Source organism: Megascapheus bottae, chromosome 2 (assembly GCF_031878675.1).
Source record: "Megascapheus bottae isolate mThoBot1 chromosome 2, mThoBot2.hap1, whole genome shotgun sequence".
Classification (NCBI taxonomy): domain Eukaryota; kingdom Metazoa; phylum Chordata; class Mammalia; order Rodentia; family Geomyidae; genus Megascapheus; species Megascapheus bottae.
The window spans coordinates 76,033,295-76,059,778 of NC_143510.1; the positions used below are offsets into that span (position 1 = coordinate 76,033,295).

The following is a 26,484-nucleotide window of genomic DNA, read 5'->3' on the forward strand; positions in this document are numbered from 1 at the left end:
GACAGTGACAAGATTTGCAAAGACAACTGTTGGGCTCCACAAACATTTGGAGGAGGGGAAATGCAAGGCTGGCTGCTACATTCTCCTACTGCTTTTTTTTTTTTTACTGAGGGAAACAGCTGCAATCTTCATATGTAAGACAAGTACACAAAAGCCAACAACGCCTAGCACCATTGAGCAACAAGCAGTGGAACTGACCTCACTCCATTGTGTCTACAAACCAGTTTCCAATCCCAGTTCTTCTCTGTTCCAAGCAGAAGTGAAGTCTTTGAATGCCTTATTTACTTGGCCTGGCACTGCCTCAACAGTACAATACAGACAGCATAAAACAAGTGTGATGCAGTGTCCTGAATTTTCTTGCAGAATTCTATTATGGTTATCACTAGTTCCAAAATCTGTGTTCACCAGGCTCAAATGCCTTGTTTGTCTCTGAGAGTCAGTCATGCTTACCTCATCAGCATGAGTCTCTATGTTGAACTGTCTGTGGGAGATACATACCCAGAGGACTGTGGGGTTTGGGTCCATTGGTGATGGGGACTGAATTTATAATCTGGAGATCTCCTAAGTGAAGTGGGTTTGGCCCATAACGATGCGACGCCTAGTGATGACTGGTATGTTATCAGCAAAAGCATTTACTTCATAGAACATAAACTCCAGAGTCTCCAATGGACTTAAACCCCAGACTCTTCTGGATGCAAGTAGCCTTTCCAGAGCCAGAGATCAGAAAAAGTCAGTCTTCATCACACCATTGTGTGAAATTCACAATAGCCGAAGTCCTTATGAATCCCACATGAGCTGAGAAATCATTACATCTGTGATGATTTCCGTGATCTCTAAAATTCAACATGCACTGTTTCTCCAGATGAATAGAAACACATTAGCATATTCAGTATTAACTCAAAAGGAACTTATGAGCCATATATGAAAAAAGTGCTTATTATGAGACAGTTTCCCTGAGGAAGGTTTGGGGAGAGGAGATCTGTCAAGACTCTGCTAGCAGCATTACTCTGAGATCACTGAGAATCTGAAGGACAAAAGGGCCTTAAGCCATTGTTCTATTGTGTCTTTTAGTTAGCAGAATGGCTCACTGCTATTTGCCAGGGAACATCTCCTATGCCAAACTCTCCATGTAAGTGGTATCTTTAAACCTTTAATCACTTACACAGGTAGGAAATAGATTCATTTTTCTCAGATTAGCAATTTAAACTATGAGAATGGGAGATGATTTGTTTTTCATGAAGCCACACAATTTAATAAAACTCATTTTTAAAAAGGAGGGTGGGAGTGTGGCTTAGTGGTGGAATGCTTTCTTAGCATGCACAAAGCTCTGGGTTCAATTCCTTGGTACCACATACACAGCAAGAAACAACTGGTACTGTGACTCAAGTGGTAGAGTGCTTGCCTTGAGAAAGCTCAAGGTCAGTGCCCATGCCTTGAGTTCAAGCCCCAGGACTTGCAAAAAAAAAAAAAAACTAAACAAAATAAACAACTGTGTAAATGACCCAGATACCAGTGGTAGCTCACACCTGTAATCCTAACTACTCAGGAGTCTGAGATCTGAGGATCATGATTCAAAGCTAGCCCAGGCAGTAAAGTCCATGAGATTCTTATCTCTAGTTAACTACCAAAAAAGCTAGAAGTACAGCTATGAGTCAAGTTGTAGAGCACTAGCCTTGAGCAAAAAGCTCAGAGAAAGCACCTAGACCCCGAGTAAGCCACAGGATCAGCACACACACACAAATTGTGTAAATGATATAGAAAAGCTAGCCTTACGAAGAAGACAAATGTATGCCAACTATCACATTGTCCATATTGTTATGTATTAGGGAAAGAAATTGATTTCTTGTTTTTCGTAGGATAATATTATGTATTTGTTATGAGAGTATGCTTCTTCCCACACAACAGATACTTATTTGAAAGGATCTTAACTTAGTCTGTGTGCTAATTTGTAGTGAAAGTTCATTTGTTTGAATAATTTAACTTGTTCTTGCATTTTATCCAGAAAATGAGAATCATGTGTGTGATTTTTTGGGGACATTCATTGCCTTAAATTAGATCTTAGGTTAAGATAAGAGAATGATATTGATTCATATTGCATCTCTTTCTGGAGAACATTATTTTGTGTCCTACATTTCATCTTTCTTCAAACTTGAAGACAGACTCTAATGAGAGCAAATCAAATGAAAGGGTTCCGAGTACCCATTTTACTTGGAGATGACAGTAACAGGAAGGTACATCCAACTATCTTCACATGGATCTAAATTAACCTAAATTCAAAGCTAAGGTCCTTCAAGAGACAAGGACCCTGAACAAATGCTCTGTCTAGTAGAATTCACTCCCAGTTTCTGAAGTCACTTCCGCCTACACTCGTGGGATGGGAGCCATGAATTCCATTTCAGGCCACCACATTCCAATAGTTAGTGAATTGGCTAAGGCCCTGTCCACATGTATCCTCTGGCTGGCTCTCCTATCTGGCATCTCTATGCTCCAGTCATTTCATTCTCTTACTCAACCATCCAAATAGAATGAGTTGTCCTTCCAAATCTGACCTGAACTCATTCAACAGCTGCAGGTAATTGCAAAATAGACTGAGTTCATGTTAAGTGTATTACCGTTGAGTGTCCCTCTCTTCTCCCCCTGCCTCTCTCCCTCCTCCCTGTCACTAGCTCTCTCCTTTCTGTCTGTCTCTATTTATTCTGTCCTCCTTCCTTCTTTCTTTCTTTCCCTCCCTCCATTACCCCTCAGTCCTTCCTTCCTTCATTTTCTCCTCTCTTCCTCTCCCTCAGTTCACAACATCCTTCTAAATCCCTTTGAACAAACCGAAGAATTTCTCAAAGTTTTTTTAGAAGGAATAAATATCCAGTCTGTAGTCTTTCTGCATACTGAGTTTAAGAAGGATTAAAGAGCCTGAGAAAGGAAAGAAACTTAACATCTAACTATCTACACTTTTCCTGGGGTTACCTAGAGACCTTTGGACTTCATTTTGTCAATCAGGTACATTCCCTAACTTCCTGTCTTTTTATTTGATGAGCAGACTCAGAAATAGTTCAGTTAAACAACTAGGCTAGAATAAATCTGCACAAAACAACTCATTTGACAGTAATTCTCCCATCTCTCTATCTCTGTCTGTTTCTCTGTCTCTCTGTCTCTCTCTGTCTGTCTCTCTGTCTCTGTCTCTGCCTCTGCCTCTGTCTCTGTCTCTCTCTGTCTCTGTCTCTCTCTGTCTCTCTCTGTCTCTGTCTCTGTCTGTCTCTCTGTCTGTCTCTCTGCTCTCTGTCTGTCTCTCTGCTCTCTGTCTGTCTGCTCTCTGTCTCTCTGCTTCTCTCTCTCTCTCTCTCTCTCTCTCTCTCTCTCTCTCTCTCTCTCTCTCTCTCTCTCTCTCTCTCTTCACCCCATCATCTCCTTCTATCCTTAAAAAACAATCTGGTAACCCAAAAAGTCATAGAAGCTTGTTACAAAGAAATTATTATCTCTGTTTATGCCACAGTAAGTTGGTGAAATCAAGTCAACTTGACCAGGCAGAGAACAGAGATGAAATATTGGATGAAGACAGGCAAGGACCTGGGGTGATGAAGAAGTCAAGATCTGATTCTACCTCAGAGATCTGGCATAACACATGAGGGAGGATTGATAGGATACTTGGGTGACGTCCTTGCCTTAGTGTGATTCAGAGAAGAAAACACATTGATGTTTTAAAGACTTTCTGGGAGCTGGGAATGTGACTTAGTGGTAGAGTGTTTGCCTAGCATGCATGAAGCCCTGAGTTTGATTCTTCAGTACCACATATTAGAAAAAGCCAGAAGTGGTGGTAGCCTTGAGCAAAAAAAGAAGCTCATGGATAATGCCCAGGCCCTGAGTTCACACCTCAGGAATGGCTAAATTAAAAAATAAATAAATACTTTCTAGAAAAAAAAATAAAGTCAATTTAAAGAGATATACTGATAGACAGCGTTCCCTCCTTGGCTCTGTACCCGATGGAGAATCCCCAGTATGGGAAGAACAGGCAACACACTAAATGACAGGTCAGAATTCAGTGATATCTTAAAAGTCTGGCATATGAATCAAACCCTATGCCAGCGAGGTGTTGGTGGTGCACCCTTGCTGTAATCCTTAGCTACTCAAGAAGCTGGGATCATGGTTCGAAGCCAGCCCAGGCAGAAAGGTCTGTGAGACTCTTATCTCCAATAAACTACTCAGAAAAAGCTGGAAGTGGCTCAAGTGGTAGGGTGCTAGCCTCAAGTAAAAAGAAGCTCAGGGACAGAACCTAGGCCCTGAATTTAAGCCCCGAGTATGACCAAAAATAGAAAAAATAAAACCATGCTGACACTGCATAATTACAAAACATAATATCTTTGTATAATTATGCAATTTTATATTTACATTTAAACACAAAATGTTAAGACTTGGAAAGGATAATTTTAATATGAGTTAAAACTAGAGATTTTATTTATGAAGTCTCTTTGGATCTTACTTCCAAAATGTTCTAAGTATTATCAAACAATGAAATCTGTCATTTTACTAAGTTCCTAGAATATGCTAGGATTTTAAAAAAGAAACCTAGAATGAAGCTAAAATTTTTCTGAGCTTACAAACAAAAATATCGAGGTGCTTAAATGACTACATTAGGTCTAAATGGTTATTAAGTAGCGGAGTAAAAACTTCAGCCAAGGCTAGGTAACTCAAGTTGCTACCGGTGTTCCACTAATCAAAGAAATTTTCCAGCAACTTTGTATTAGTTATTTATATCACATACAGAGGATGTTATTCATCTCAAAGAACACAACTTAAATCAAGACACTGAGAAATGTCCAGAGATTCTAGAGAAAAATGATCAGAATAAGAAAGATTCTGAAAGCTATGAGAACAAAGGCACAGTTAAGAAGGAGATGTTCAATATTTAACATAAAAACCAGATGTTTGGTGATCTGGGAGAAACTTTGTATTCTAAAGTTGAAGGTTCAAATGTAACTAGCAAAGATTTTAATCACAAGTAAAGTTCCCAACAATGAAACTGTCTTCACAAATGAAAGAAGATAAAACTCTGTACATAAGTTCTTTTAGTCACTTGAAGTTTTAGGAAGCCCCTCTAGGGCTTTCTGCCTTTGGAAACTTTTGGATGAGAGAATAGATTCTCAACTAATTCAATAATATCCCAAAAGTCTGGCATGTGAGTCAAAAGCTATACAATGCATGGATGAATTTCAAGGCATCTTACATACAATCTAAGAGATTGCATGTAAACTTGTATATGTATATGTTTCTGAGATGGGAATAATGGATAATTTTCTTCCAATCCTCAAAGCAATTCTGTGAAATCTATAAACCAATAAATAATGTCCCTTCCCATACTGCAAGTCTTTTTTGTAAACCTGATTTTATCCTTCACAGAAGTGCTCAAAACAGAAAGAATTGAGAAATCAAAAAAGCGTCAACATTTTCAGCCTAGTAACGAAGAAGCTTAAAAAAAAACTCAATGTAGAAAAGAAAGAGAAGCAATTTTAGTAGAGGACAATTAAGTAAAAATAAACGAACAAAATGCAGCTGAAGATTTCAAGAGTGAGTGTATTAAACGTGTAATTCAAGCATTGCTTCCTATACTAGCAGAAAAAATACCGAGGTCTATGGATGCATACTGTCCAGCAACTTTGAACTTTGCATAAATATAGAAAAATTCACTTGAAATTTAGGACCATAACTTATTGCAATTATAACTGACCTATAGAATATTGACCTCAATTCCCGAATGTTACAATTGAAGAAACCATGCCTCAGAGGAAAAAACAAAAACAAAAACCATATTCTCTATCCCGGTACCTAAATTGCCAATCAAGGTTTCAAACTCAAAGGGGAAATTCTTTTTTTAAATATTTAAATATGGAATAAAAATACCAACAGCACCTTTAGAGTTTTTTTTCATTTTATTTTTTTTTATTTTCGAGGTAATATATAGAGGGGTTACAGTTATGTTCACCAGATAGTAGGTGCATTACTTTGCACACATGGATTCCCTTTCTCATGTTTTTGTCCCCATTTCCCTCCTCCCACACCATCGCAATCATCTTGTTTAACCCCCTTCCCTTTCCTATTTCAAATAAATCTCATTTTGTTACCGTATCTGACTTTGTCACATGGTATATTGTATATACCTTTAGAGTTTTAAAGTATGAAGTTCATCCTTTATGCTCTGAGAGTTTCTATAATTCACACAGATATTTATACCGTAAAGAACAAAGAACGACATGGCTGTTACTGGGATTGGCGATTTAGGTCCCAAGTCTTTGAGTTTCCTTATTGTCTTGCCCATTCTGAGTTTAGAGGGAGGCTTACTTACTACAGGTGGTCATATGAAAATGTCTTCCATTCCTTTTTGCAACTTCTGAAAAGAGTCATCCTTTGCCACCAAAGGACCTCCCTGTTCCTGCTGCGAATCAGCAACTCTTTTTTCTTTTTCTTTCTTTCTTTCTTTCTTTCTTTCTTTCTTTCTTTCTGTCTGTCTGTCTTTCTTTCTTTCTTTCTTTCTTTCTTTCTTTCTTTCTTTCTTTCTTTCTTTCTTTCTTTCTTTTTTCCTGGCCTGAAGCTTGAACTCAGATCCTGGGCACTGTCCCTGAGCCTCTTTGTGCTCAAGGATATCACTCTACCACTTGAGCCACAGCACTACTACTGGCTTCTTCTGTTCTGTTCTCCACTTTTCCTTTTTGTCAGTTTGAACTTGGGCTGGCACTCCACCACTTTGAACTACAGTCCCACGTCTATTACCTGTTTTTTCTGAGTAGTTTAGTGGAGGTAAGAGACTTATGGACTTTTCTGCCTGTGCTGACTTTGAGCCACAGTCCTCAGATCTCAGCCTCTTGAGTAGCTAAGATTACAGGCACAAATCACTGGTGCCCAGCTGAGTCACCAATTCTTAAATGTACATATATAAATTGTTTTACTGCTTCATTTTTTTATCTTCCTAACAAGGTCAAGTTGGACTTAAGACAAGAAAAAATTGGAACTAGTTCTATTTGAGATCTATCTCATGGAAAACAGAACAAGCATTTTGTTTTTGCTATTCGAACTCAGGGCCTGGGCACTGTCCTTGGGCTTTTTCAAGGCTAGTGCTCTACCACTTGAGCCACAGCACCACTTCTGGCTTTTTTCTAGGTATGTGGTATTGAGGAATCGAACCCTGGTCTTTGTGCATGCTAGGCAAACACTCTACTACTAGACCAAATTCCTGGCCCCAACAAGCATTTTTAATAATCTGAAAGTATGTATATTTTTGATGTGCAAATTATTTATGTGTGTGCATATGTGTTTATTTTTTTGGAGACTAGATAGTATTAAATAAAATTTTGATTGGGAAGTTGCCAAAATGACTGTTGTATCAACTGCTATTAATTCACCTTTAAATACCAAACTGAAACACAGGCTTCATGTTCCAAAGTAAGAAAAGCTTTGCAATATATGGCCTTGAAGTAGAAATAGAATGATCTCTTGGGAGAGGTGAGATCCAATTAAAATTCAGTTTGCTGTCTTTAGGAAAGGCATAAGCAGTTATATATCCTTTGAGAGGGTCTTATGAAATACACACCTGATCACTAAATGGCTACTCATTTGACTGTGAAGTTGAATTTCAATTCATCTGGGAGTCAGAGCACAGAAAACCAACTGAAATAACAATGCTGTGATATTTCCTGGTGTGTTACCAGGGAAAGAGAAAAGACCTTCTAGATAATGACTGCCTTACGCATTTGCAGGTATTACCAACTACTTATAAAAACAAGGCTATTGTTATGTGGAAAAGTCATTCCTTTTAAAGGAAGCCTAAAACTGAACTGAAATGTGGTTGACATTTCTAACTTAAGATAAAATGTCTTTTTTTGTTTGTTTTACAGTATCATGTTTAAAAAGATGAAGGAGAATAAAGGAAAGGAGGACCTATAATCCAGTATTCATAAGTAATTTTGATTCTTCATCCATAAAGGAATTCACTGAAAGACTTTGCGTAGCTAAACACAAAAGCCACTAACAGGTTCATTATTAGTACGTAGAAGATGTAAGTGGTGTTTCAGGACTCAAATGCTGGATGTGAGATGTCCAAATCCATACCCTTTCCTTCTCAGTTCTATACTTTTACAATCAGTGAAGGAAGAAACACAAGCCTAATTCTCCTGGATGTTCCTAACACAGGAGAGAACTCAAACCACATAATTAATAAATATGCATTAAGGTCTAAACAGCTCATACTTGTAAGTCTAGCTACTCAAAAGGCTAAGATCCTGTGGCCTAGGTTAAAATTCTGCCCTACCAAAAAAGAGATTCTATCTTCCATCTCTAAAACTAGCAAAAAGCTGGGCTAGAGGTATGGCTCATTTAATAGAGTGCCAGCCAAGCAAACATTCTAAATGAGCATGGGGCCCTGAGTTAAAAAAAAAAAAAGGAAAATAATTATGTATTCTATTAAACAAAACCCTTGCCTCATCCCAAACCACAAAGAGTTGTAATCCCAAACATAATTACCTGTAAACAAATGTTTACAGTAGAATGTACTTGTACTAAAATAATGAATAGTTATTTAAGAAACACCAAGTCAAATAAAATGTAAATACTAGTTTATTTGATGAAATAAACATCCGAGCATTAGTAGAATTTTTAAAAATTACTTTACAACTATGAGATCAAGTGTCTAAGGCAGGCAACATAACACCTTTTCCAGAACCTTCTACCAGCATCCCTATAGGTATGCCCTCTGACTTGAAAGCTTTCTTGTTTCACATAAGCTTTCTTGTTTTACACTTCAACATTTAAAAAAAGAACTTTCCCTACTACACTGTTGGTGGAAATGTAAACACATTCAGCCACTATGGAAAGCAGTATGGTGATTCCTCAAAAGACTAAAATAGAGCTCCGCTATGACCCAGCAATCCTATTTACACAAACATCCAGAAACAACAGCATACTAAATCCACTAGCACAACGATGTTCATTGCAGCATTATTTACCAGAACTAAGATATGGAACCAACCCAGATGCCCTCAGTAGATCAAAAAGATGTGGTATTTATACACAATGGAATTCTGTGCTGCCATCAGAAAGAATAACATCTCCACTTAGATTTAGAAAAAATCATATTAAGTGAAATAAGCCAGACCCAAAGGAACATAGGCTCCATGATTTCCCTCATATGTAATAATTAGTTCACATCTAGGACTCTACTAGCAGAGGATCACAATAGCTCAAAAGCTATGTACATATGGCCATAGAGGATGAGACTAAACAAAATGAACTCTAGGATATGGAAACAAGAGGTTTATCTCTGTGATTGTTGTTGTCAATATACTATGTGTAGTTATTTCTTTTCTCTTTTTTCCCCTTATGGGTAATCTCATGTGGTCACTGCATCTGATTTTGTTACCTGGTGTATTGTATATACATTTGTTTATTTGAAGTAAGGAAGGGAAAAGGGAAAACAAATGGTTGGGAGGGAGTAAGGGGAGAGGAAGGGGGGGACAAAGACATGAGAAGGGGTATTAATGTTCAATAAGTAACCCCTCTATACATTACCCTGGCACACACACACAAAAAACTAAAGGTAGATGTCTCTAATTCTTGTTTCTCTCTTGTAATGTCCACTCAATTCAAAGGGCAAGGCTCTAAAAGAAGGAACAATAAGCCAGGCAAGGTGGCTCATACCTATAATCCTAGCTACTCAGGAGCCTGAGATCTGAGGATCACGGTTCAAAGCCAGCCTGGGCACTAAAGTCTGTGAGACTCATCTCCAATTAACCACCAGAAAACCAGAAGTGGCACTGTGGCTCAAGGGGTAGGGTGGGGTATAGCCTTGAGCTAAAGAGCTCAGGGACAATGCTCAGACCCAGAGTTCAAGTCCCATGACAACAACAACAACAACAAAAGGAATGGTAGACAGTCCTTGTCTTTGAGAAGAGGTGATTTTCCATAATACGCAAATGTTTCATGCATATATGGCCTTTTGGAAGGATATGGGCTGAGAGTTTGTCTGCAATAAGACGGGCTCAGCGACCGTGGAGGTCAGCTGCTGTGAGGGGCACAGGGAAGTGGCTGCCAATGTGGAGCACACACCTGTGCCTGGCAACATGCTGAGGTGTGTGGGTGTTATCTTAGTTGGCATTAGTGCTTGTAAAGCACTTATCCAGGTGCCTGGCACAGAGACAGTGTGCAATGTGGCAGCTGTGACTTAAATGCCAGTTTATGGAGATGATTATCTCTGTTTCAAAATAAGGAAAATAAGGTATGGGGCTATTAAGGGATATTATGAACTAAATATTTGTGCCTCCCTCCCAAAATATTGCATGGTTTGAATCATAATCAGCGAGCTGATGATATTAGAAGTTAGGGCTCCTGGGAGGTCATCAGGTCATGAATGGGACCCGTGCCCTAATGGAAGACCCGGAAGAGCTCATTTACTCACTGTCGAGTGAGACTATAGCACCCAAGAGTGTGAGTCAGTAGTACACACTGAAACTGCCAGCATCTAGATCATTGGGTTCAGACTCCATAATGGTGAAGAATAAGTTTCTAGTGTTTATAAATTACCCACTGTAAGATATTTTGTTATAATAATGCAAACGAATTAAGACCGAGACTATATTCAAAGCCCATTAGCTAGAGACATCAGATGTGCATACATGGAAAGTACAGTAAAAATGAGTATTATCTTGAAAAATGATCACTTGAACTTCTGCCTTGATTCTCTTCATGATCCTTGATCCTCATTCAAATTCAAACCAACATCTGGCCACCCAGCTTAAGCTGAGTCCTTTTGAAACTAGGTAATAGGTAAAGTAAGAACTAGAGGCTTATTATGAGGCTTCTTACCTCTGGGGAGAAGGCTAGTGATACACGAATCCCTGTTCACTAACCATGATATGGCTGGGAAAAGAACATGAGCACCATGCTTCCAGGAAATAAGACAGTCTTGGGAGATAGGTTTAGTTTGAAAGTTTGCAAACCCCCAAGTTAAGCCCATGGAAAGGGATTATCTTTGGGTCTGAACTGATCATGGAGACATTTAGGAGTAGAATGCAAAGGCAAAGGTTCTTTCTGTCCCTGGATTTGGTGAAGTGTGTTCTAGCTTTTGAGAAGTGACTTCCACAATTTGTCAACAGGAGCTGAAACTACACCACCTCCCCCAATTTCTACAGCTCTCCCAGGCAAGTGGGATCCACATGGAGTAGTGAAAATCACAAACATCCCAAGAGGACTAACAACCAAACAGATGTCATGACGATGAATATTCTTCTCATAAAACAGGGTCACCAGAGGAAATGAGTACCAACTTTAACGAAGACTTAAAAAACAGACTTAGAGGTGTCCCAAGCTGCACAACATGGCTTTTAAAACTTAAAAAATAAATAACTGTAATTCAGTTAAGGAAAGAGCAGTCCCAGATGAGAAAGGCTCACTAATAGTATGAGATGGAATAAGGCAAATACCAAATGAAAAGTATTGATTCTCAAGTTGAACCAATCATTAAGACTCACGTTGTAAACCACCAAGTGCACTTGGGATGCCTATTAAAACTTTCTCAACTTACCCATTTTCAATAAATCAGAAGCTCTGAAAGAAGAACTAAGAATATTGCTTTCTGAGTTGAAAGTGGCCTTGTTTGATGGGCACTGGTTATGGGGAACTGTTGGAGTTGGCAGCATACATGATTAGGGTAAGAAATCGGCAGTTCTGAAGGCATAGTTAGAAGGCCTGACAGAAGCGGAAGCTGAACTAGGCAGAGAAGTGGGTAGAACATCCAAATAATGGATTTCCAATATAAAACAGAGTGATGAAGAATGTTGTAACTTCCTGATCCCAATCATTTACTGGGTAAAGTCACAAACACTTGTCACAATTATAGATTGTATATAAAAATGCTCCATCTAAAATAAACACATCATATAGTAAGCAGTTGAAATACCTCAATTTTACAGACATTTGGAAACTCTGAGTTTGGAAAGGCTCACACGAAAACTTCCTGATTTCTACCTACACATGTCTGAAAACTAAAATACAACCGTGAATGTAAGCTTTTTTTTTTTTTTTTTTTTTTTGGTAAGTTTCCAGGATTGGACTTTGGGCATGGGTGTTGTCCCTGAGCTCTTCAGCTCCAGGCTACCTCTTGAGCCACAGCACCACTTCTGGTTTTCTGGAGGTTAATTGGAGATAAGAGTCTTTAGTGCCTGGGCTTTGAACCACAATCCTCAGATCTCAGCCTTCTGAGATTACAGGCGTGAGCCACCCGGCCCAGCTCCAATCTTTTCATTTTAACCACTGGCAATATAAGTTCCATTTCTTTGTGAGGGTTACATTTTTAAGAACAGACCAATTTTGGCAAGGTATAAGTGAACAACAGTCGGGATAAATAGAACACATGGAAGATAAATGTGTGTGTGTGTGTGAGAGAGAGAGAGAGACAGAGACAGAGACAGAGACAGAGACAGAGACAGAGACAGAGAGAGAGACAGAGAGAGAGAGAGAGAGAGAGAGAGAGAGACAGAGAGACAGAGAGACAGAGAGACAGAGAGACAGAGAGACAGAGAGAGAGAGAGAAACCTTAACAGCTTTCCCCCCCATACTTCCTGAACTACTTGTTGTTGTTGTTGTGGGTCATGAGGCTTGAACTTGGCCTGGCCTGGATGCTGTCTGTAAGCTCAAGGTTACCGCCCTACCCCTGGGCCTGAGTTGTTCCTGAACTCCTCAGCTCAAGGCTACCATCCTACCCTTGAGCCAAGTCTTACTTCCCATTTTCTAGAGGTTAACTGGAGATAGAGTCTCAGGTTCTTCTGTGCCCAGGCTGGCTTTGAGCCTTGATCCTCAGATCTCAGACTCCTGAGTAGCTAGGATTACAGGCGTGAGCCACAGTACCCTGCTCCAGTAATTCTTGGCTTTTTTCCCCCTCACTCCTTCTAGTGACTGCTTCTGAGTTAAGGATGTAAACTAGGAGGAAATAAAGGATTCATAAATCAAGAAAGTTGATGCCTGATCACCTCCACCAGATTATTTCTTTGGACCTATTGGTTTGTTGTTGTTTTCCCCCCAGTGAATGGGATGGATTAGGTTTGAATACATTCAAACACTCTCACCGATACCCTTATTTATTCAAAGTAGTCCAGTTCAAGAGCCTGAAGATAAAAATAAGCCTAATGTTTCCTTGCACAAGAGGCACACATCGCTGGTTTTAGAAGATTCTCTATGCTAAATGGAAAGCACTCTCTTATCAAACTTCTAGTATGAAGACTGGGCCACATGTCCCCTCAAATACCGGCGTCACATTGGCATAGAGGAGCTTCTGGGAATGTTGCAGCAGAAAAAAATCTTCTTAACTTTCTTGAGTTTATTTAATCATTGCATTAGTTTCCTGAGGCTACCCTAACCTATTGTTTTAGGTCATACTTGAAGCAGAGAAATGAATTGACTCACCGTTCTGCAAGCTAGAAGACCAAATCAAGATGTCGGCAGTGTTGGCTCTTCCTGAGACCATGAGGGAACAGTGTGCTGCAGGCTTTCCTTCTTAGCTTGCCAGTATCTGTCTTCCCAATCCCATGGAATAATTCCTGTTCTCGGTTTCCACCCCTTAATGAACAGAGCAGTTCTATTAGATAGGAGCTCCCCCTTACTTTATAAATATTTTAATTTGATGACCTTTGTAAAAACGCTGCTTCATGAAGATCACGTTCTGAGGTGCTGGAGCTTAGCATTTACACAAGAGAAGGGTGGAGAATTCACATTGTAATATCACTGAGGATCTTTTCTAATAGGCTATCAACAACCTGCAGCAAATACTTAGAGAAGTATGGTAACAGCTATGCAGGTATCATATCCTGCCCCTAAGAATCTGCTAACACAGTCAATATACAGCATCACTGGGGCTTTTCTTAAAAGTCTAGATTGCTGCATTTCATCTTCACAGATGTAAATCCAGTAGATCTAAAGAACAACTCAGCGACTCACTATTTTACTGTCTTTTGCTAAGTTAACTGTTTCATTTACAACTCATATTGTTGACAATGTAGACAGATGCTCATAAAGATGAACATTAGTCATTTTTAGCCTACCTATATCATAAGTATATTTAATATATTATATATTATAAATATATATATATTTAATACTACATGATTTTTTAAATGCATCTATTAATAAGATGATTGCCACTGTCAGATAAATGACCCTATCCATCACGTTCCAGCATTACCTTTTGCATGCATGGAAGGTACGGACATCTAAAATCTAACATCTTAGCAAATTTTCAGTTGGCAATAAAAAAATATTTTGATTTTTTTTTAGTAATTGAAAAATGTAAACATGAAGATCTTGTTCATGTAAAACCCACCCTAGAAATTTGTATGTGTAACTTCCTTGGAAATCCATAGCCACTGAGTGATTGATCTCTTCTAATGTTTTTAGATTTGATTTGTGTCAAAGTCTCAGAAGCAATCCCTTAGAAGTGTTCCCTCAATTGTGTGAGCATTGGATTGTGTCCCCATCTTGGCTTTATCACACTTTCTACATGCTTATGGATGGAGATCTGCCCTATATATCTTTTTGTTCTCAGTGTCTCCCAGAAAGACAACCCATAATCAATATAATCAGCAAGTGTTGACTGAATGAGTAAGAACTTGGAACAGTGTCCAACAGCGTACAATTGTGTCCTTATAAAACAAAAAGTTTGGCCAGGGGTTTAGCCTAGTGGTAGAGTACTTGCCTAGCATGCATGAAGTCCTGGGTTCAATTTCTCAGTACCACATACATAGAAAAAGCTAGAAGTGGTGCTGAGGCTCAAGTGGTAGAGTTCTAGCCTTGAGAAAGCCCAAGGACAATGCTCAGGCCCTGAGCTCAAGCCCTAGGACTGGCAAAAAAAGAAAAGAAAAGAAAAGAAAAAGTTCTTGATGTTAACACCTCTTAACCCTTGAGTGAGCTCTCCAATGCTTAGGGTTTCCAAATGACCTATGCTATCCTTCTCCCACTTCTTCTGTAGCCTTGATAGATTGGTTTTTGGTTTTCCCATGAAAACATTGATCCTGTCTGTAATGATTGGTCCAATGCTAATTCCCCTGTCAAACTCTAAGCTACATATTTAAATGGACTATTGAAACATTCCATTTCTTTCCAAGCTTCATGTTTTTTTGAAACACTAGAGACTTATGCATGGGAGGGAGTTCAGGTGGATTGAATTCTTATATACTTTATCCTGGTTACACGCTTTGATATACCATTAAACTGAAGATCCTCTGGGGCAGAGGCTAGTAATAATTTGTTTTTGTATTTTAACCACTTTGCCTGTGGAAATAAAATGTGTTAAATAAAGTTCTTTAAAGAGTTTAAGACTTTGGGGCTGGAAGGGATGGGAGAGAATGATGAAAGGGACGACAGAATTTTTTTAAAAATCTTGTATTCAACTGATTGGTTGAATGGTGACCCTTTTAGACAACTACTTAAAGATAATAAAAATATAAGCCAGACACCAGTGACTCACGCCTATAATCCTAGCTGCTCAGAAGGCTGAGATCTGAGAATTGCAGTCCAAAGCCAGCCTGGGCAGAATACTTCATGAGTCTCTTATTACCAATAAACTACTCCAAAAAGGCCACAAGTGGTGTTGTGGCTCAAGTGGTATGATGCTAGCCTTGAGCATAAAGAGGCTCATAGACAGTGCCCAGAGTCCAAGCCCCACAACCAACAAAACAAACAAAAACATAGGGAAGGGGAGGGGGAAACAAGATGACTGGGAGGGGGGGTGGGGGGAAAAGGGGGCAAAAACATGGGAAGAGGTATCAATGTTCAAGTAGTAACGCACCCACTGCCTGACAAATGTAACTGCAATCCCTCTATATATTACCCTGACAATAAAATTAAAAAACACTTTTTTTAAAAGCCCACAGAGTTATAGTAAATTTAAAAGTCAGTTTCCAAATGGCCAAAGGAACACTTCAACCATAGAACTTGAGGGTTTGAGGTGTAACTCAAGTAGTAGAGTCTTTATCTAACAAATGCAAGAACCTGGGTTCAATCCCCAGGACATGCCAAAGGAAAAAAGTATCAAAGTAATTTTTTACATATCTTCCAGAAGTTTCTCCACTTAGCCCCTGTTTAAACCACAATGCATCACCTCACAGCAAGACTCATGTGTCCCTTTGTTGAGATTGGTCCCTGGGATTCTGAGCCAGGGCAAGAACAGCTAAAGGGAAAGAAATGGAATGCTTCAATAGTCCATTTAAAAACTTTTTTTTTTTGCCAGTCCTGGGCTTGAGCTAGGGCCTGAGCACTGTCCTTGTACTTTCTCAAGGCTAGAGCTCTACCACGTGAGCCTCAGCACCAATTCCAGCTTTGTTCTACGTATGCAGTACCAAGGAATCGAACCCAGGTCTTCGTGCATGCTAGGCAAGCACTTTAACCACTAGGCCAAACTTCCGGCCCCATTTAAATACTTTTTAAAACAATCTTACACTCAAGAGGTGAAGATAAAGAGAATCACAAATCAAGACTAGCTCATGCAGTTAGTGGGACCCTCTATCAAAGAACAATCTGGCTATGATGAATGCCTATACTCCCAGCTACTTCATAGGCAAGCATAAGAGGACTTAGGTCTAAGAAAGTTAATTTACCTTTCTAAAGACACCTAGCAGACAAAAATATCAATTGATGCCAGAACCTGGAAGCATAGGATCTCACTAAGATGCATCTCCTACCCAGAGGAACTAAGAGATCATAAAGTGTGCATCAATTACCTTTACTAAGTATTGAGAAAGTGTGTTACACAGCAATGGACAACCAATATATCTTCGGTATGTCTATCATGGTATTTCAGATGCTGTAGCATAAATAACTTAAGTGATAATAGACCTCCTTTTTTAATTCCACATCAACCAAGACACGGAAGTAACTTGTTCTCACTCATTTCTAATAGAAACACAATCACATAGGCCTGAAGTGACTTTTGCCTCTCTTGAAGCTTGGTGAAGGATAGGCAAATGTCACAATGTAGTGGATAAAGCCCTTTCCCAGTCCTTCGCCTGTTGGCAGTCACCTCTCTTACTTATAAATTTAGGCAACCCTAAACCTCTGGAAATTTTCCCCAAAGTAGATTTATCCTAAAGGAGTGAACTTTCCCTATTTGGCCTTACTTGCTCCCTCCCTGAGTTCCACAGTTTGTAAGAAGCTGTAGAGTGTGACAGATAGAATGAAAAACAAAACATTTCTTAGAAAATACCCCATGAGAACTCAGAAATAAAGCCTCTATTTCCAAAGCTCTAGGGGTTTTCTTATGGTTTCTAATCTCATTCTAGTTATTCTCTTTTGAGCTAGATACTGAATTCATAATTTTGTTGTTTTTCTCAAAAAGGTTCCTCTAAATGTGTAGGCTTCATACTTTACAAAAGTCATCTATTCTAACTAGATTTTTCAAGTAACTTGCAAAACTAAGATGACTCTACTATCTGAGAACTTTATAGATCAGCCTCCTGGTTACTGATTTTTAACATATTTATATATAATTAGTTTTTTGTGCCTGTCCCATGTTGATGAAAGTCAGTGCCCATGTCCAATTAATTTCTGTGTCCTTGGAGCTCAAAACATTTTCAAATGCTCAATCATTATTTTATTGTATTTCATAGAAGTGTTTCTAACCACAAAAAGTTTTTTTACGATCATAGTTTTATTTTAAAATGCATTGAGCCCAGGTGCCAATGGTTCATGCCTATAATCCTAGCTATTCAGGAGGCAGAGATCTGAAGATTACAGTTCAAAGCCAACCAGGGCAGAAAAGTCTAGAAAACGCTTATGTCTAGTTAACCAGCAAAATAAGACAAAAGTGGAGCTGTGGCTCCAGTAACAATCAGTATCCTTGAGCAGAAAAGGTTAAGGAACAATGCTTAGGCCCTGTGTCAAAGCCCCAGTATGGCCACACACACACACACACACACACACACACACACACACACACACACACACACACACATGCAGAGTCCTGTTGCACTAGATAAAGGAATAGGTTAATCTAATTCCAATATATGACTTACTCTAATGGATGAAGTTAGGATTAGCATTGATTGTATGTTTATATTAGCTATACTATACTATTCCTCAAAGGGCGTCAAACACTCCAGAAGCAGCACTACTGAGACTGATGAGTAAGAATTGTTTCTCTTCCATGTCCCACCATTTTCCTTCTCTTCCATGTTGTGAGACATGGGGAGGAATTTTCACATTTGCTTGTCCAGCTGCATTGACATCATTAGTAGGGTTTAAGATGGCAGCCTGATTCTGACCATAAGTAGAGGTAGGGTTTCTAGTTCCGTTTGACTCCTAAGAATCAATATGTATGAAGAGTTAATATTTTTATTACCTATCTGTTCCTATACCTATTTATCTAGTTGGTTTTTTTCACAGCTTACAGTGGGGAAGGCCATCTTTAGTTGCCATTCCTGTAACAAAATGATTCATAGAAATGAAAAGCCCTGTTCTGATGTTTGCTTTGCTAGGCCAGAAAATTCTTGCAGTGAAAGATCCAGATAAAATCTTTGTTCCAATGCACCCTGATTTTAGGGAAACAAAATCCACCTAGATTAAGAGTTTCCAATGCAAGAGGTTACATTTGACTAATAGCAGAAAAAATGGAGGAAGGTAGGGCTTTGAGACTCAGGGCAGAGGGAGGATGGCAGAGAAGCTCAGAGAAGGAATGGGCAACAGAAAGTTGGGAGAAATCAGAAGGAAGACGGAAGAATATGGGGAGGTCTGTAGGATCATAAAATGAAAGGAGGCAGATTCTAAGATTCTGACTTCCATCTGAATGGTCAGGCCCCTGAGGACAAAAGGGAGAAAAGAAGAGAGGAGACACCAAATAAAATGGAAGGAAACGATAAAAATAAGAAGAAAGGCCTATGGTTTATACAGCAGCAGGGGTGGAGATGCAAATTTATTTGTTTTGTGAATGTTTTCTGAGATTCATTTAGTTCTTTTACCATTTTTAATTTAGAATTTCTTTAAATAGATCCAAGTCCGGATCATTAACTGGGAGTTTTCCTAAGTCAAAAACAAAACAAAATTATTGCAAATGAGTAGGAGTTATCATAACTCTAATCTGAAAGACCTACATCCTGTTCCCAAATCCCATGTCTATAGTCCATGAAAAGTTTTAATAATAGGGTTTCCAGAAAAAAGTTCGTCTAAATACAATCAGCAGGCAGACCAAAGTATGGGAGAAATCACAACACTACTTTCAAATCCAAGTCTTTCTTTACAATATAAAATTATATGTCATGGCCATGGTTCATATAAATCTAAAAGCAAGGGAACAACTTTACAAAGCAGCACAGGACAATGTAGAAAGAAGTAGAATGAGGGTAACAGTTATGAGAATCAAAATGGAGTCACTTTTGTTAAACCTTAACATCAATACACACACAAGCTCAAAACAAGAACTATAATAAAAGCCTCTACTGGAACCATGACCTGGCACAACCATTACAAGCTTACACACAATACTTCAAGGACATGTGTCTACCCATTGCCCATCCAAGTCTTTAACTGATGCTACCTTTGTCACTAATGCCCACAGGAAATTACTGTCCTAAAAGAGCTATGTAAGCCTCTCTATTTTGTCTATCGAAACTTTCCCTCAACTCAACCTCTTTCAACACGCCTATCGTTTCCACATATGGGATTGAGGGCCTGGGAGTTGTCATATCTTTCTCATTGCAGTGGCCCTACTTAATTTCAAATGGGTACAATTATTTTTTCCATGTAATTGTGTTATTATTAAGGTGTTATACAGAAGGGTTGCCATTTCATGAGTCAGGTAATGAGTACATTTCCTTTCTAGACAATGTTTCCTCTTCCTTTGCTTTCACCCACTTCTCCCATCCCTGCCCACAAGTTATATCTGTCATTTTCCACACTGTCTATACAGTATAGCACAAATGCATGTGTTCACCTCTCTCCCTTTCCTCCCTTTCTCCGCTCCTACTTTATACTCCCTAAAAGAAAGAAAAAACACAAAGCACAGACATACCACCACCAACTACCCTCCTTCCTCCAAAAACCTATTTCCACTTCCAGGTGGTTGTTTCAATAGTATTTTAAATGTTCAAAAAAGTCACACCTTTGTGTTCTTCCCCTAAGAATATTCTTCTCCAGTCTGTATGTGAATGGCTAGAGTCCTGTTTAGGTTATCATGTCCAGTTATATTTTCAATCTAACTTCCATGTATGAGAGACAACATGAGCCATTTTGTTTTTCCGAATTTGGCTTACCTCACTTAGCATGACTTCTTCTAGGCCCGTCCATTTCCTTACAAATATCATAATCTTATTCTTTCTCATAATCGAATAAAATATTATAATGTATGCCAGTGTCTTTACGGATCCTGATTTGAAATGATCTGGGCAAATGCCCAAGAGTGTTAAGGCTGAGTTGTAGGGAAGTTCTATATTTAGTTTTTGGAGGAACTTCCAAAAACAATATGGAACACTACATGAATACATGTGTTATCCTTGCATAGGGGCCAGGTAAATCTTCTCTGTTTTATTCCAATTCTAGTGTATGTGCTGCCAAAGTGAGCACCCACTAGTCTTTAGAGACTGGTATTTGTTAATTAGAATAATGGAAGGGAAAGAAAAAAAAAGACATCTTCTTACAAAACTTAACAGGTCTCAAAAGTTTACGAGATCTGGGCCAGTAGTTTAGAGCCTTGGAGACTCATTTTAAACCAACTATGTGGAAAACCACCATACTATACTCAACGAAGCATAATTGTATATCCTTATCTAACTATACACTGCAAATGTGCTATAACAGCAGAGACTTCTTTTGTTGGATATCAGTGTGAAATTCTGTGACTGGGAGACATTTATGTTCAAATGAAAGGCATTGTAAACAAATCATCCTTTAGTAACATTTCTCCAGAAAAAAATAAGAGAGTTAATTGTTTGCAACAGAAGAAAGCAATGGCAAAATGAAGTTAATGCCTTTGGCTCATTATGTTATAAAAATTATGTGGACATGGTCAGGAGTTTGGCCTAGTGCTAGAGGGCTTGCCTAGCATGCACGAAGAACTGGGTCTGCTTCCTCGGTACCACATACATAGAAACAAGCTAGAAGTGGTGTTATGGCTCAGGTGATAGAGCTCTAGCCTTGAGAAAGCCCAAGGACAATGCTCAGGCACTGAGTTCAAGGCCCAGGACTGGCAAAATAATTATCTGGATGTTCTTTAACACTGCTCTAAGAAATCATTTAATCTAGCTTATAATATGCCATATAATTCTTACAAAGCCATTGTGGGCAGTTTAATCTTTAATAAGGCTGAATGGATAAGAGAAACAGATACCTTCTAGACGACAGCCATCTCAACAAATATGGAACAATCGTTTCAATTTAATTTAAATTGACAAATGGATTTATTTCTACTTTGCCTTTGTCTAGAAAGGATTTAAGGGTTTAGCCACCATAAAGATCTGAAGGTACAGATACTCAGCAAAGCCTCGGATTAATATCTACAACATATAACGTGTCCAGATAGTTTTCAATTATCAATACATTAATCTAAGCTTGGAAAAGGCTTTTAAACTGCAGTGAAATATCAACTAGCTTCAAATCTCCGTTTTTAGAAAGGTATTTTGTCATTTGGAAGTCTACACAATAAACCTTTTATTTCAGAAAAGAAAGGCAACCTGCTGGTGTTGCTTTGTACATCTTATCACCTAATCATTCCTCAGCCTATTCAGATCCTGTGTGTGTGTGTGTGTGTGTGTGTGTGTGTGTGTGTGCGCGCGCGTGCGCGCATACACATGGATGCACACATTTGAGCCCTAAACTCAGTGCAGGAATTAAAGAAAAAAAATACATTCATTGATTAGCTACATGCAAACAAAACAGAAATTCTACTATTAGAATGAACGTGAGTTTTATTCAGCATGCTTCAAATTTAATATTTAAAATTAGGAAAATTTGGAGCAGACCATCTTTGTGAATTTCTTATACTCCATTGCTGTTACAACAGTTATTTTTAACTGAGATTTTTCAGTAGAGTCTTGCAATGAGAAGAAATTACATCTTTAAAATAGTATGCCTCAAGCATCTCATTTTTGTTGTTTGTTGCTGTTGCTTTATTGTTATTGCTGAGACAATGTTGTTGTTTAGCCACGTTAGCCCAAACTCAAAAACCCTCTCATATTTGAAATCCTCTCAAATGCTTTCACCTTATTCTCCCTATGACTGAATTATAGTCATGAGACACTGTGCAGAATTCACGCCTTTGTTCTTGAGATTAAAGGGTGACAGATATATTTTTCATTAAAGTACTCTGATAAACCATTAACATTGTGGGGATAAGAATATTCATAGCATTCTCTAACTATCCTTATAAATTGAGGGTCCAATTTAATCTCCAACATCGATCTCATTTATCAATCAGCTAACGGGACTACATCCAAATTCTATTGGGGAAATGTAGATGGAACCAAACACTTTACAGTTGAAGAGCATCTATTTGCATTTCTGTCCACAGAAGTGAGGAGACACAACAGGCAACAAATGTGACTCCTGGACAGTCAGAAAGCGTTGAAGATGGGTGACTAATGGGCTTTTAAAGCTAATTGCTGACAGCTAATTAGCTTAAAATACCTCCATTCTATTACTATCACTCATTTTCCTTGGACATTTTCATCGCCATCATGAGTGTAATCTCAACAGAATGTGAATGGATCACTGTTACAAATAATGCTTGCTTCTTTTGTTCTATTTGTTTTATTGAGGCAGTCTTGTATTAAGTCAACATAGTGTCTCCCCAAGCAGGGCCAGCAGGCTTTGTATTTCCTATTTGGGTTGGCCTTGATCTAGTGATCCACCTGCCTTCTGCCTCCACAATGCTGGGATTATAGGAATGCATCACCCACACCCAGCTGCAAACGACATGTTCTACAAGGTTGCCACTTCTATCATTTAAGTTCCAAATCTTACAGTTGTTTGGATTTGAACATGAAATGCCTGCCCACAGGCTCTTGTGTTGAAGACCTGTGTCAGAGCTGGTGGCACTATTTTAAGAAGTAGCAGAAATACTGGGAAATAAGGCCTATTTGGAGGAAGTAAATTACTGAGGGCAAGTGCTTGCAGGATATACCTTGTTCCCTGTTAAATCCCTATTGCCTTTCTGCTTGCTGGCCACTCTGAAGTGAGCATTTTTCCTCTACTATGCCCTTCCATTATGATATTGTGCCTTAGTTGGAGCCTTATGCATGGTGGAGTCAGTCCACCATGAACCGAAACATCTGAATCCACAATCCAACATCAATCTTTTCTCCTAGAAACAGCTTCTCTTAGGTATTTGCCACCATGATGAAGTCTAACTTGCACAGCTGATTTATAGCCGTGAAGGAATAGCACAACTCTTTCTATTTCTAGCAACTAAGACTCAGTTTGGGAGAAATGAAGGAACACATGGTTCATTTCTTTGAAGATGAGTGTCTTTCTTATATCTTTGTTAGAATTGCTTCAAAAAAGAAAGTTACTTCTATTTCTGGCTTAAAATATGTAGCAATATTATATATAAATCTGTATTTGTGCTGGGTGTCAGTGGCTCAAGCCTGTAATCCTAGTTACTCAGGAGGCTGAGATCTAAGGCACTTGGCTCAAAGCCAGCCTGGGCAGGAAAGTCTGATACTCAGAAAAATCCAGAAGTGGTACTGTGGCTCAAGTGATAGAGTGCTAGTCTTGAGCCCAAAGAGGCTCAGGGACAGCACCCAGGCCCAGAGTTTACATCCCAGGACTAGGAGGAAAAATCTATATTAGCAAGCTTTAGATATAGCAAGAAACACTAATGAATTCACACTCTTTAGAACATATTCTCTTCTGAGCACACAGTGCAAACACACAAGAATACTTCCCTGTGTCCAGAAACCCTTCATCCCAATCTACCAACCAACCAACCAAAAGAAATGGGTCCAAGACGGTATCTTTATATCTCAGTCTAATTCATTTCACCTTAACTTACTGAATCAAGTATGGATAATCATTTACATTATATCTATTTATATCTCTTTAGCCAGACATAGAAGCACATGGCCTCACCTAAAAAGTGAGTTATAGAAGTATTTATTTCCACTTTGGTCACTGACCAAGATTCTATTATTAATAAGGAAGAATGATGGATCATTGCAAGTAGCAGAGTTTATCTATGCTGGCTAATCTTGTCAACCTGTTTAAATTGAGAAACACTACATTACTAAAGCACATTTCTGGGTGTGGCTATGAGTGCCTTGCCAGAGACAATTAACAAAGAGAGAAGATTCATTCATAATAGGGTGACATCATCCAGTAGCTTGGAAGGATGTCTTTAGGGGCTAAAGTTCGTCTCCTCTCTCACACTTCTCTCTGCATCTTGGTTGTCATAAAGTGAGCAACTTGTTCAATCTGCCATGATGATCCGCTTCAATGTGGACCAGAAACAATGGAGCTACCAACCCTGGGCTAAAATCTTCTGAAACTATGACCCTAAATAAACCTCTCCTCTTTTTTAAGTTGTTTCTCTCTGGTATTCTGTCATGGGAATGAAAAAAAGTTACACACCATCCTTTCAGCTTCACATACATACATAGATGTTAATTCCTATCCATAAAATAAGTCTTATCCATTAATTGCATATAAGATCAAAGCCCAGAATCTCTGGACATGCAATTGTCTCTATTGAGTTCAGTTGTGGCTGCTTGCTTTACATGTAAAGTTATTGCCTCTCTGAGATCAAATGTAAAGTAGTAATGAAGGAAATAAGAAAACTGGAAAAGAAAAACCATTTGGGAGTTTGGAGAGTCAAGAAAGAGGAAATATGCAGATGTGATGCATAGTTTATTATTCTCTGGAAGTGGAGAAATTCTACCAGGGTGGGAGGGAGATGGCATACCCATGACAGCATTGTGGCAAGGAGGATGCTCATTGCTGACACAGCTGGCAGTATTTTGGCTGTAGTTTCTGGTCACTTTGACTTATCCATTGTCCCATTCTCTGACACTGTCACTCCTGGAAATTCTTTGTTGCCTGTCACAACTACATCTGACATTGACATTAGCAAGTATATCTTTCTTTGGAGTTACTCAGCTTTAGCAACTCACTTCTAGATGGTCTGGAAACTGGAAACTTACCTAAGAAGATTTTTTAATAGGCACAAGCTATTTCAGCACATGCTTACAATTTCTTGGTTGCAGAATTCTCCCTCAAACTTAGTAAACTATGGGTTGTTGGTAAGATGCTGTACAGGTAATGATATTCAAGTATCTTATTCAGCTTTAAGTCTGAAGGCTTCATTTGACCTCTGAGTCTCTGTTCACTCTCCATTACTAAATCCTGGAAAGAACAGTGAGCATACAACATTAGTGCCATCTTCTCAGTGGTCCACCAGCTGGGTGCATCCATCTCTTAAGGATGTTACAACATAAAATAGACTAAGATATAGGAGAAATTGACTTTTAATCCTACAAAATGCATGATTATGAGACTTCAGAGACATAAATGGTAGGCACGAGGCAAAGTCTAATGACATGAGTAGAATACCATTTCTTTTTACCTCTCCTGCAGATTGGCTAACTGTACCCTGAAGCTGTCATCAGTATTTTATAAAGAAACAATGTTTGAGAAAAAGTGGGAGAAGGCATGTGTCACTTGTGACTCTGTCTAGTGAACGTCCATGTTCCATTTTCCTGAAAGACTGGCTTTAGCATCTTCTTTCCAAATGTCCAAGCCATAATGTGTAGAATCATGTGGCAAAAGATTTCTAATTATTTCCTCTGCTAGTCAATTTAAATGGAGAGAGCCCAATATATCCTCAAAAGACAATTGAGATAGAGCTAGTGGAAATAGAGGAGTAAGTCTCTGAAAATGACTAATCTGCATTCCCACTTACTCAACAGAGCCCTCCAGACCTGTTCAAACCAACTCTTGAGTGAACTTCCTGAAGGGGTGCTGACTGTCTTTATAAACATTAAAGAAAGCAGGCATAAGTGGCTCACACCTGTAATCCCAGCTACTCAGAAGGCTGAGATCTGAGGATCTTGGCTCAAAGCCAGCCAGGGCACTAAAGTCCATGAGACTCTTATCTCCAATTAACCACCAAAAATGGGGAAGTGGTGCTGTGGCTCAAGGGGTAGAGCTGTAGCCTTGAGCTGAAGAGCTCAGGGACAATGCCCAGGCCCATGTTCCATGACCAACAAAAAAACAACAACAAAAAACAACCTATTCCATTTGTGTCCCATTTAAACAATTTGTACCAGAATAGGTTTGTTTAAAACCCACACCTGTATTTTTTAGTTTTGAACCTAGACTTTATTTGTTTATTTTTAAGGTGGTACATACAAGAACTATAGAGACCTAGGTCTAGATCTACATGTAGATAGCCGAAATATAGACAGTGGAGCTCATAAAGTCATCACCATGCCTGTATTTTAATTAGGCTGAGTCAAGCAGACAATGCAGATTACATCCAATGCT

At 38.9% G+C, this 26,484-nt stretch overlaps 1 long non-coding RNA gene and 1 other non-coding gene across 2 annotated transcripts in view; both read right to left on the bottom strand.

The window, feature by feature from the left end:
* LOC150067338 (uncharacterized) overlaps nucleotides 1-26,484 on the bottom strand; it is a 137,832-nt gene that overhangs the window by 98,256 nt on the left and 13,092 nt on the right. The gene's annotated exons all lie outside the window — the stretch shown is intronic.
* Nucleotides 20,468-20,574, bottom strand: LOC150067339 (U6 spliceosomal RNA). Its single transcript, XR_016534696.1, has one exon. It is a non-coding gene; the product is annotated as a U6 spliceosomal RNA (small nuclear RNA).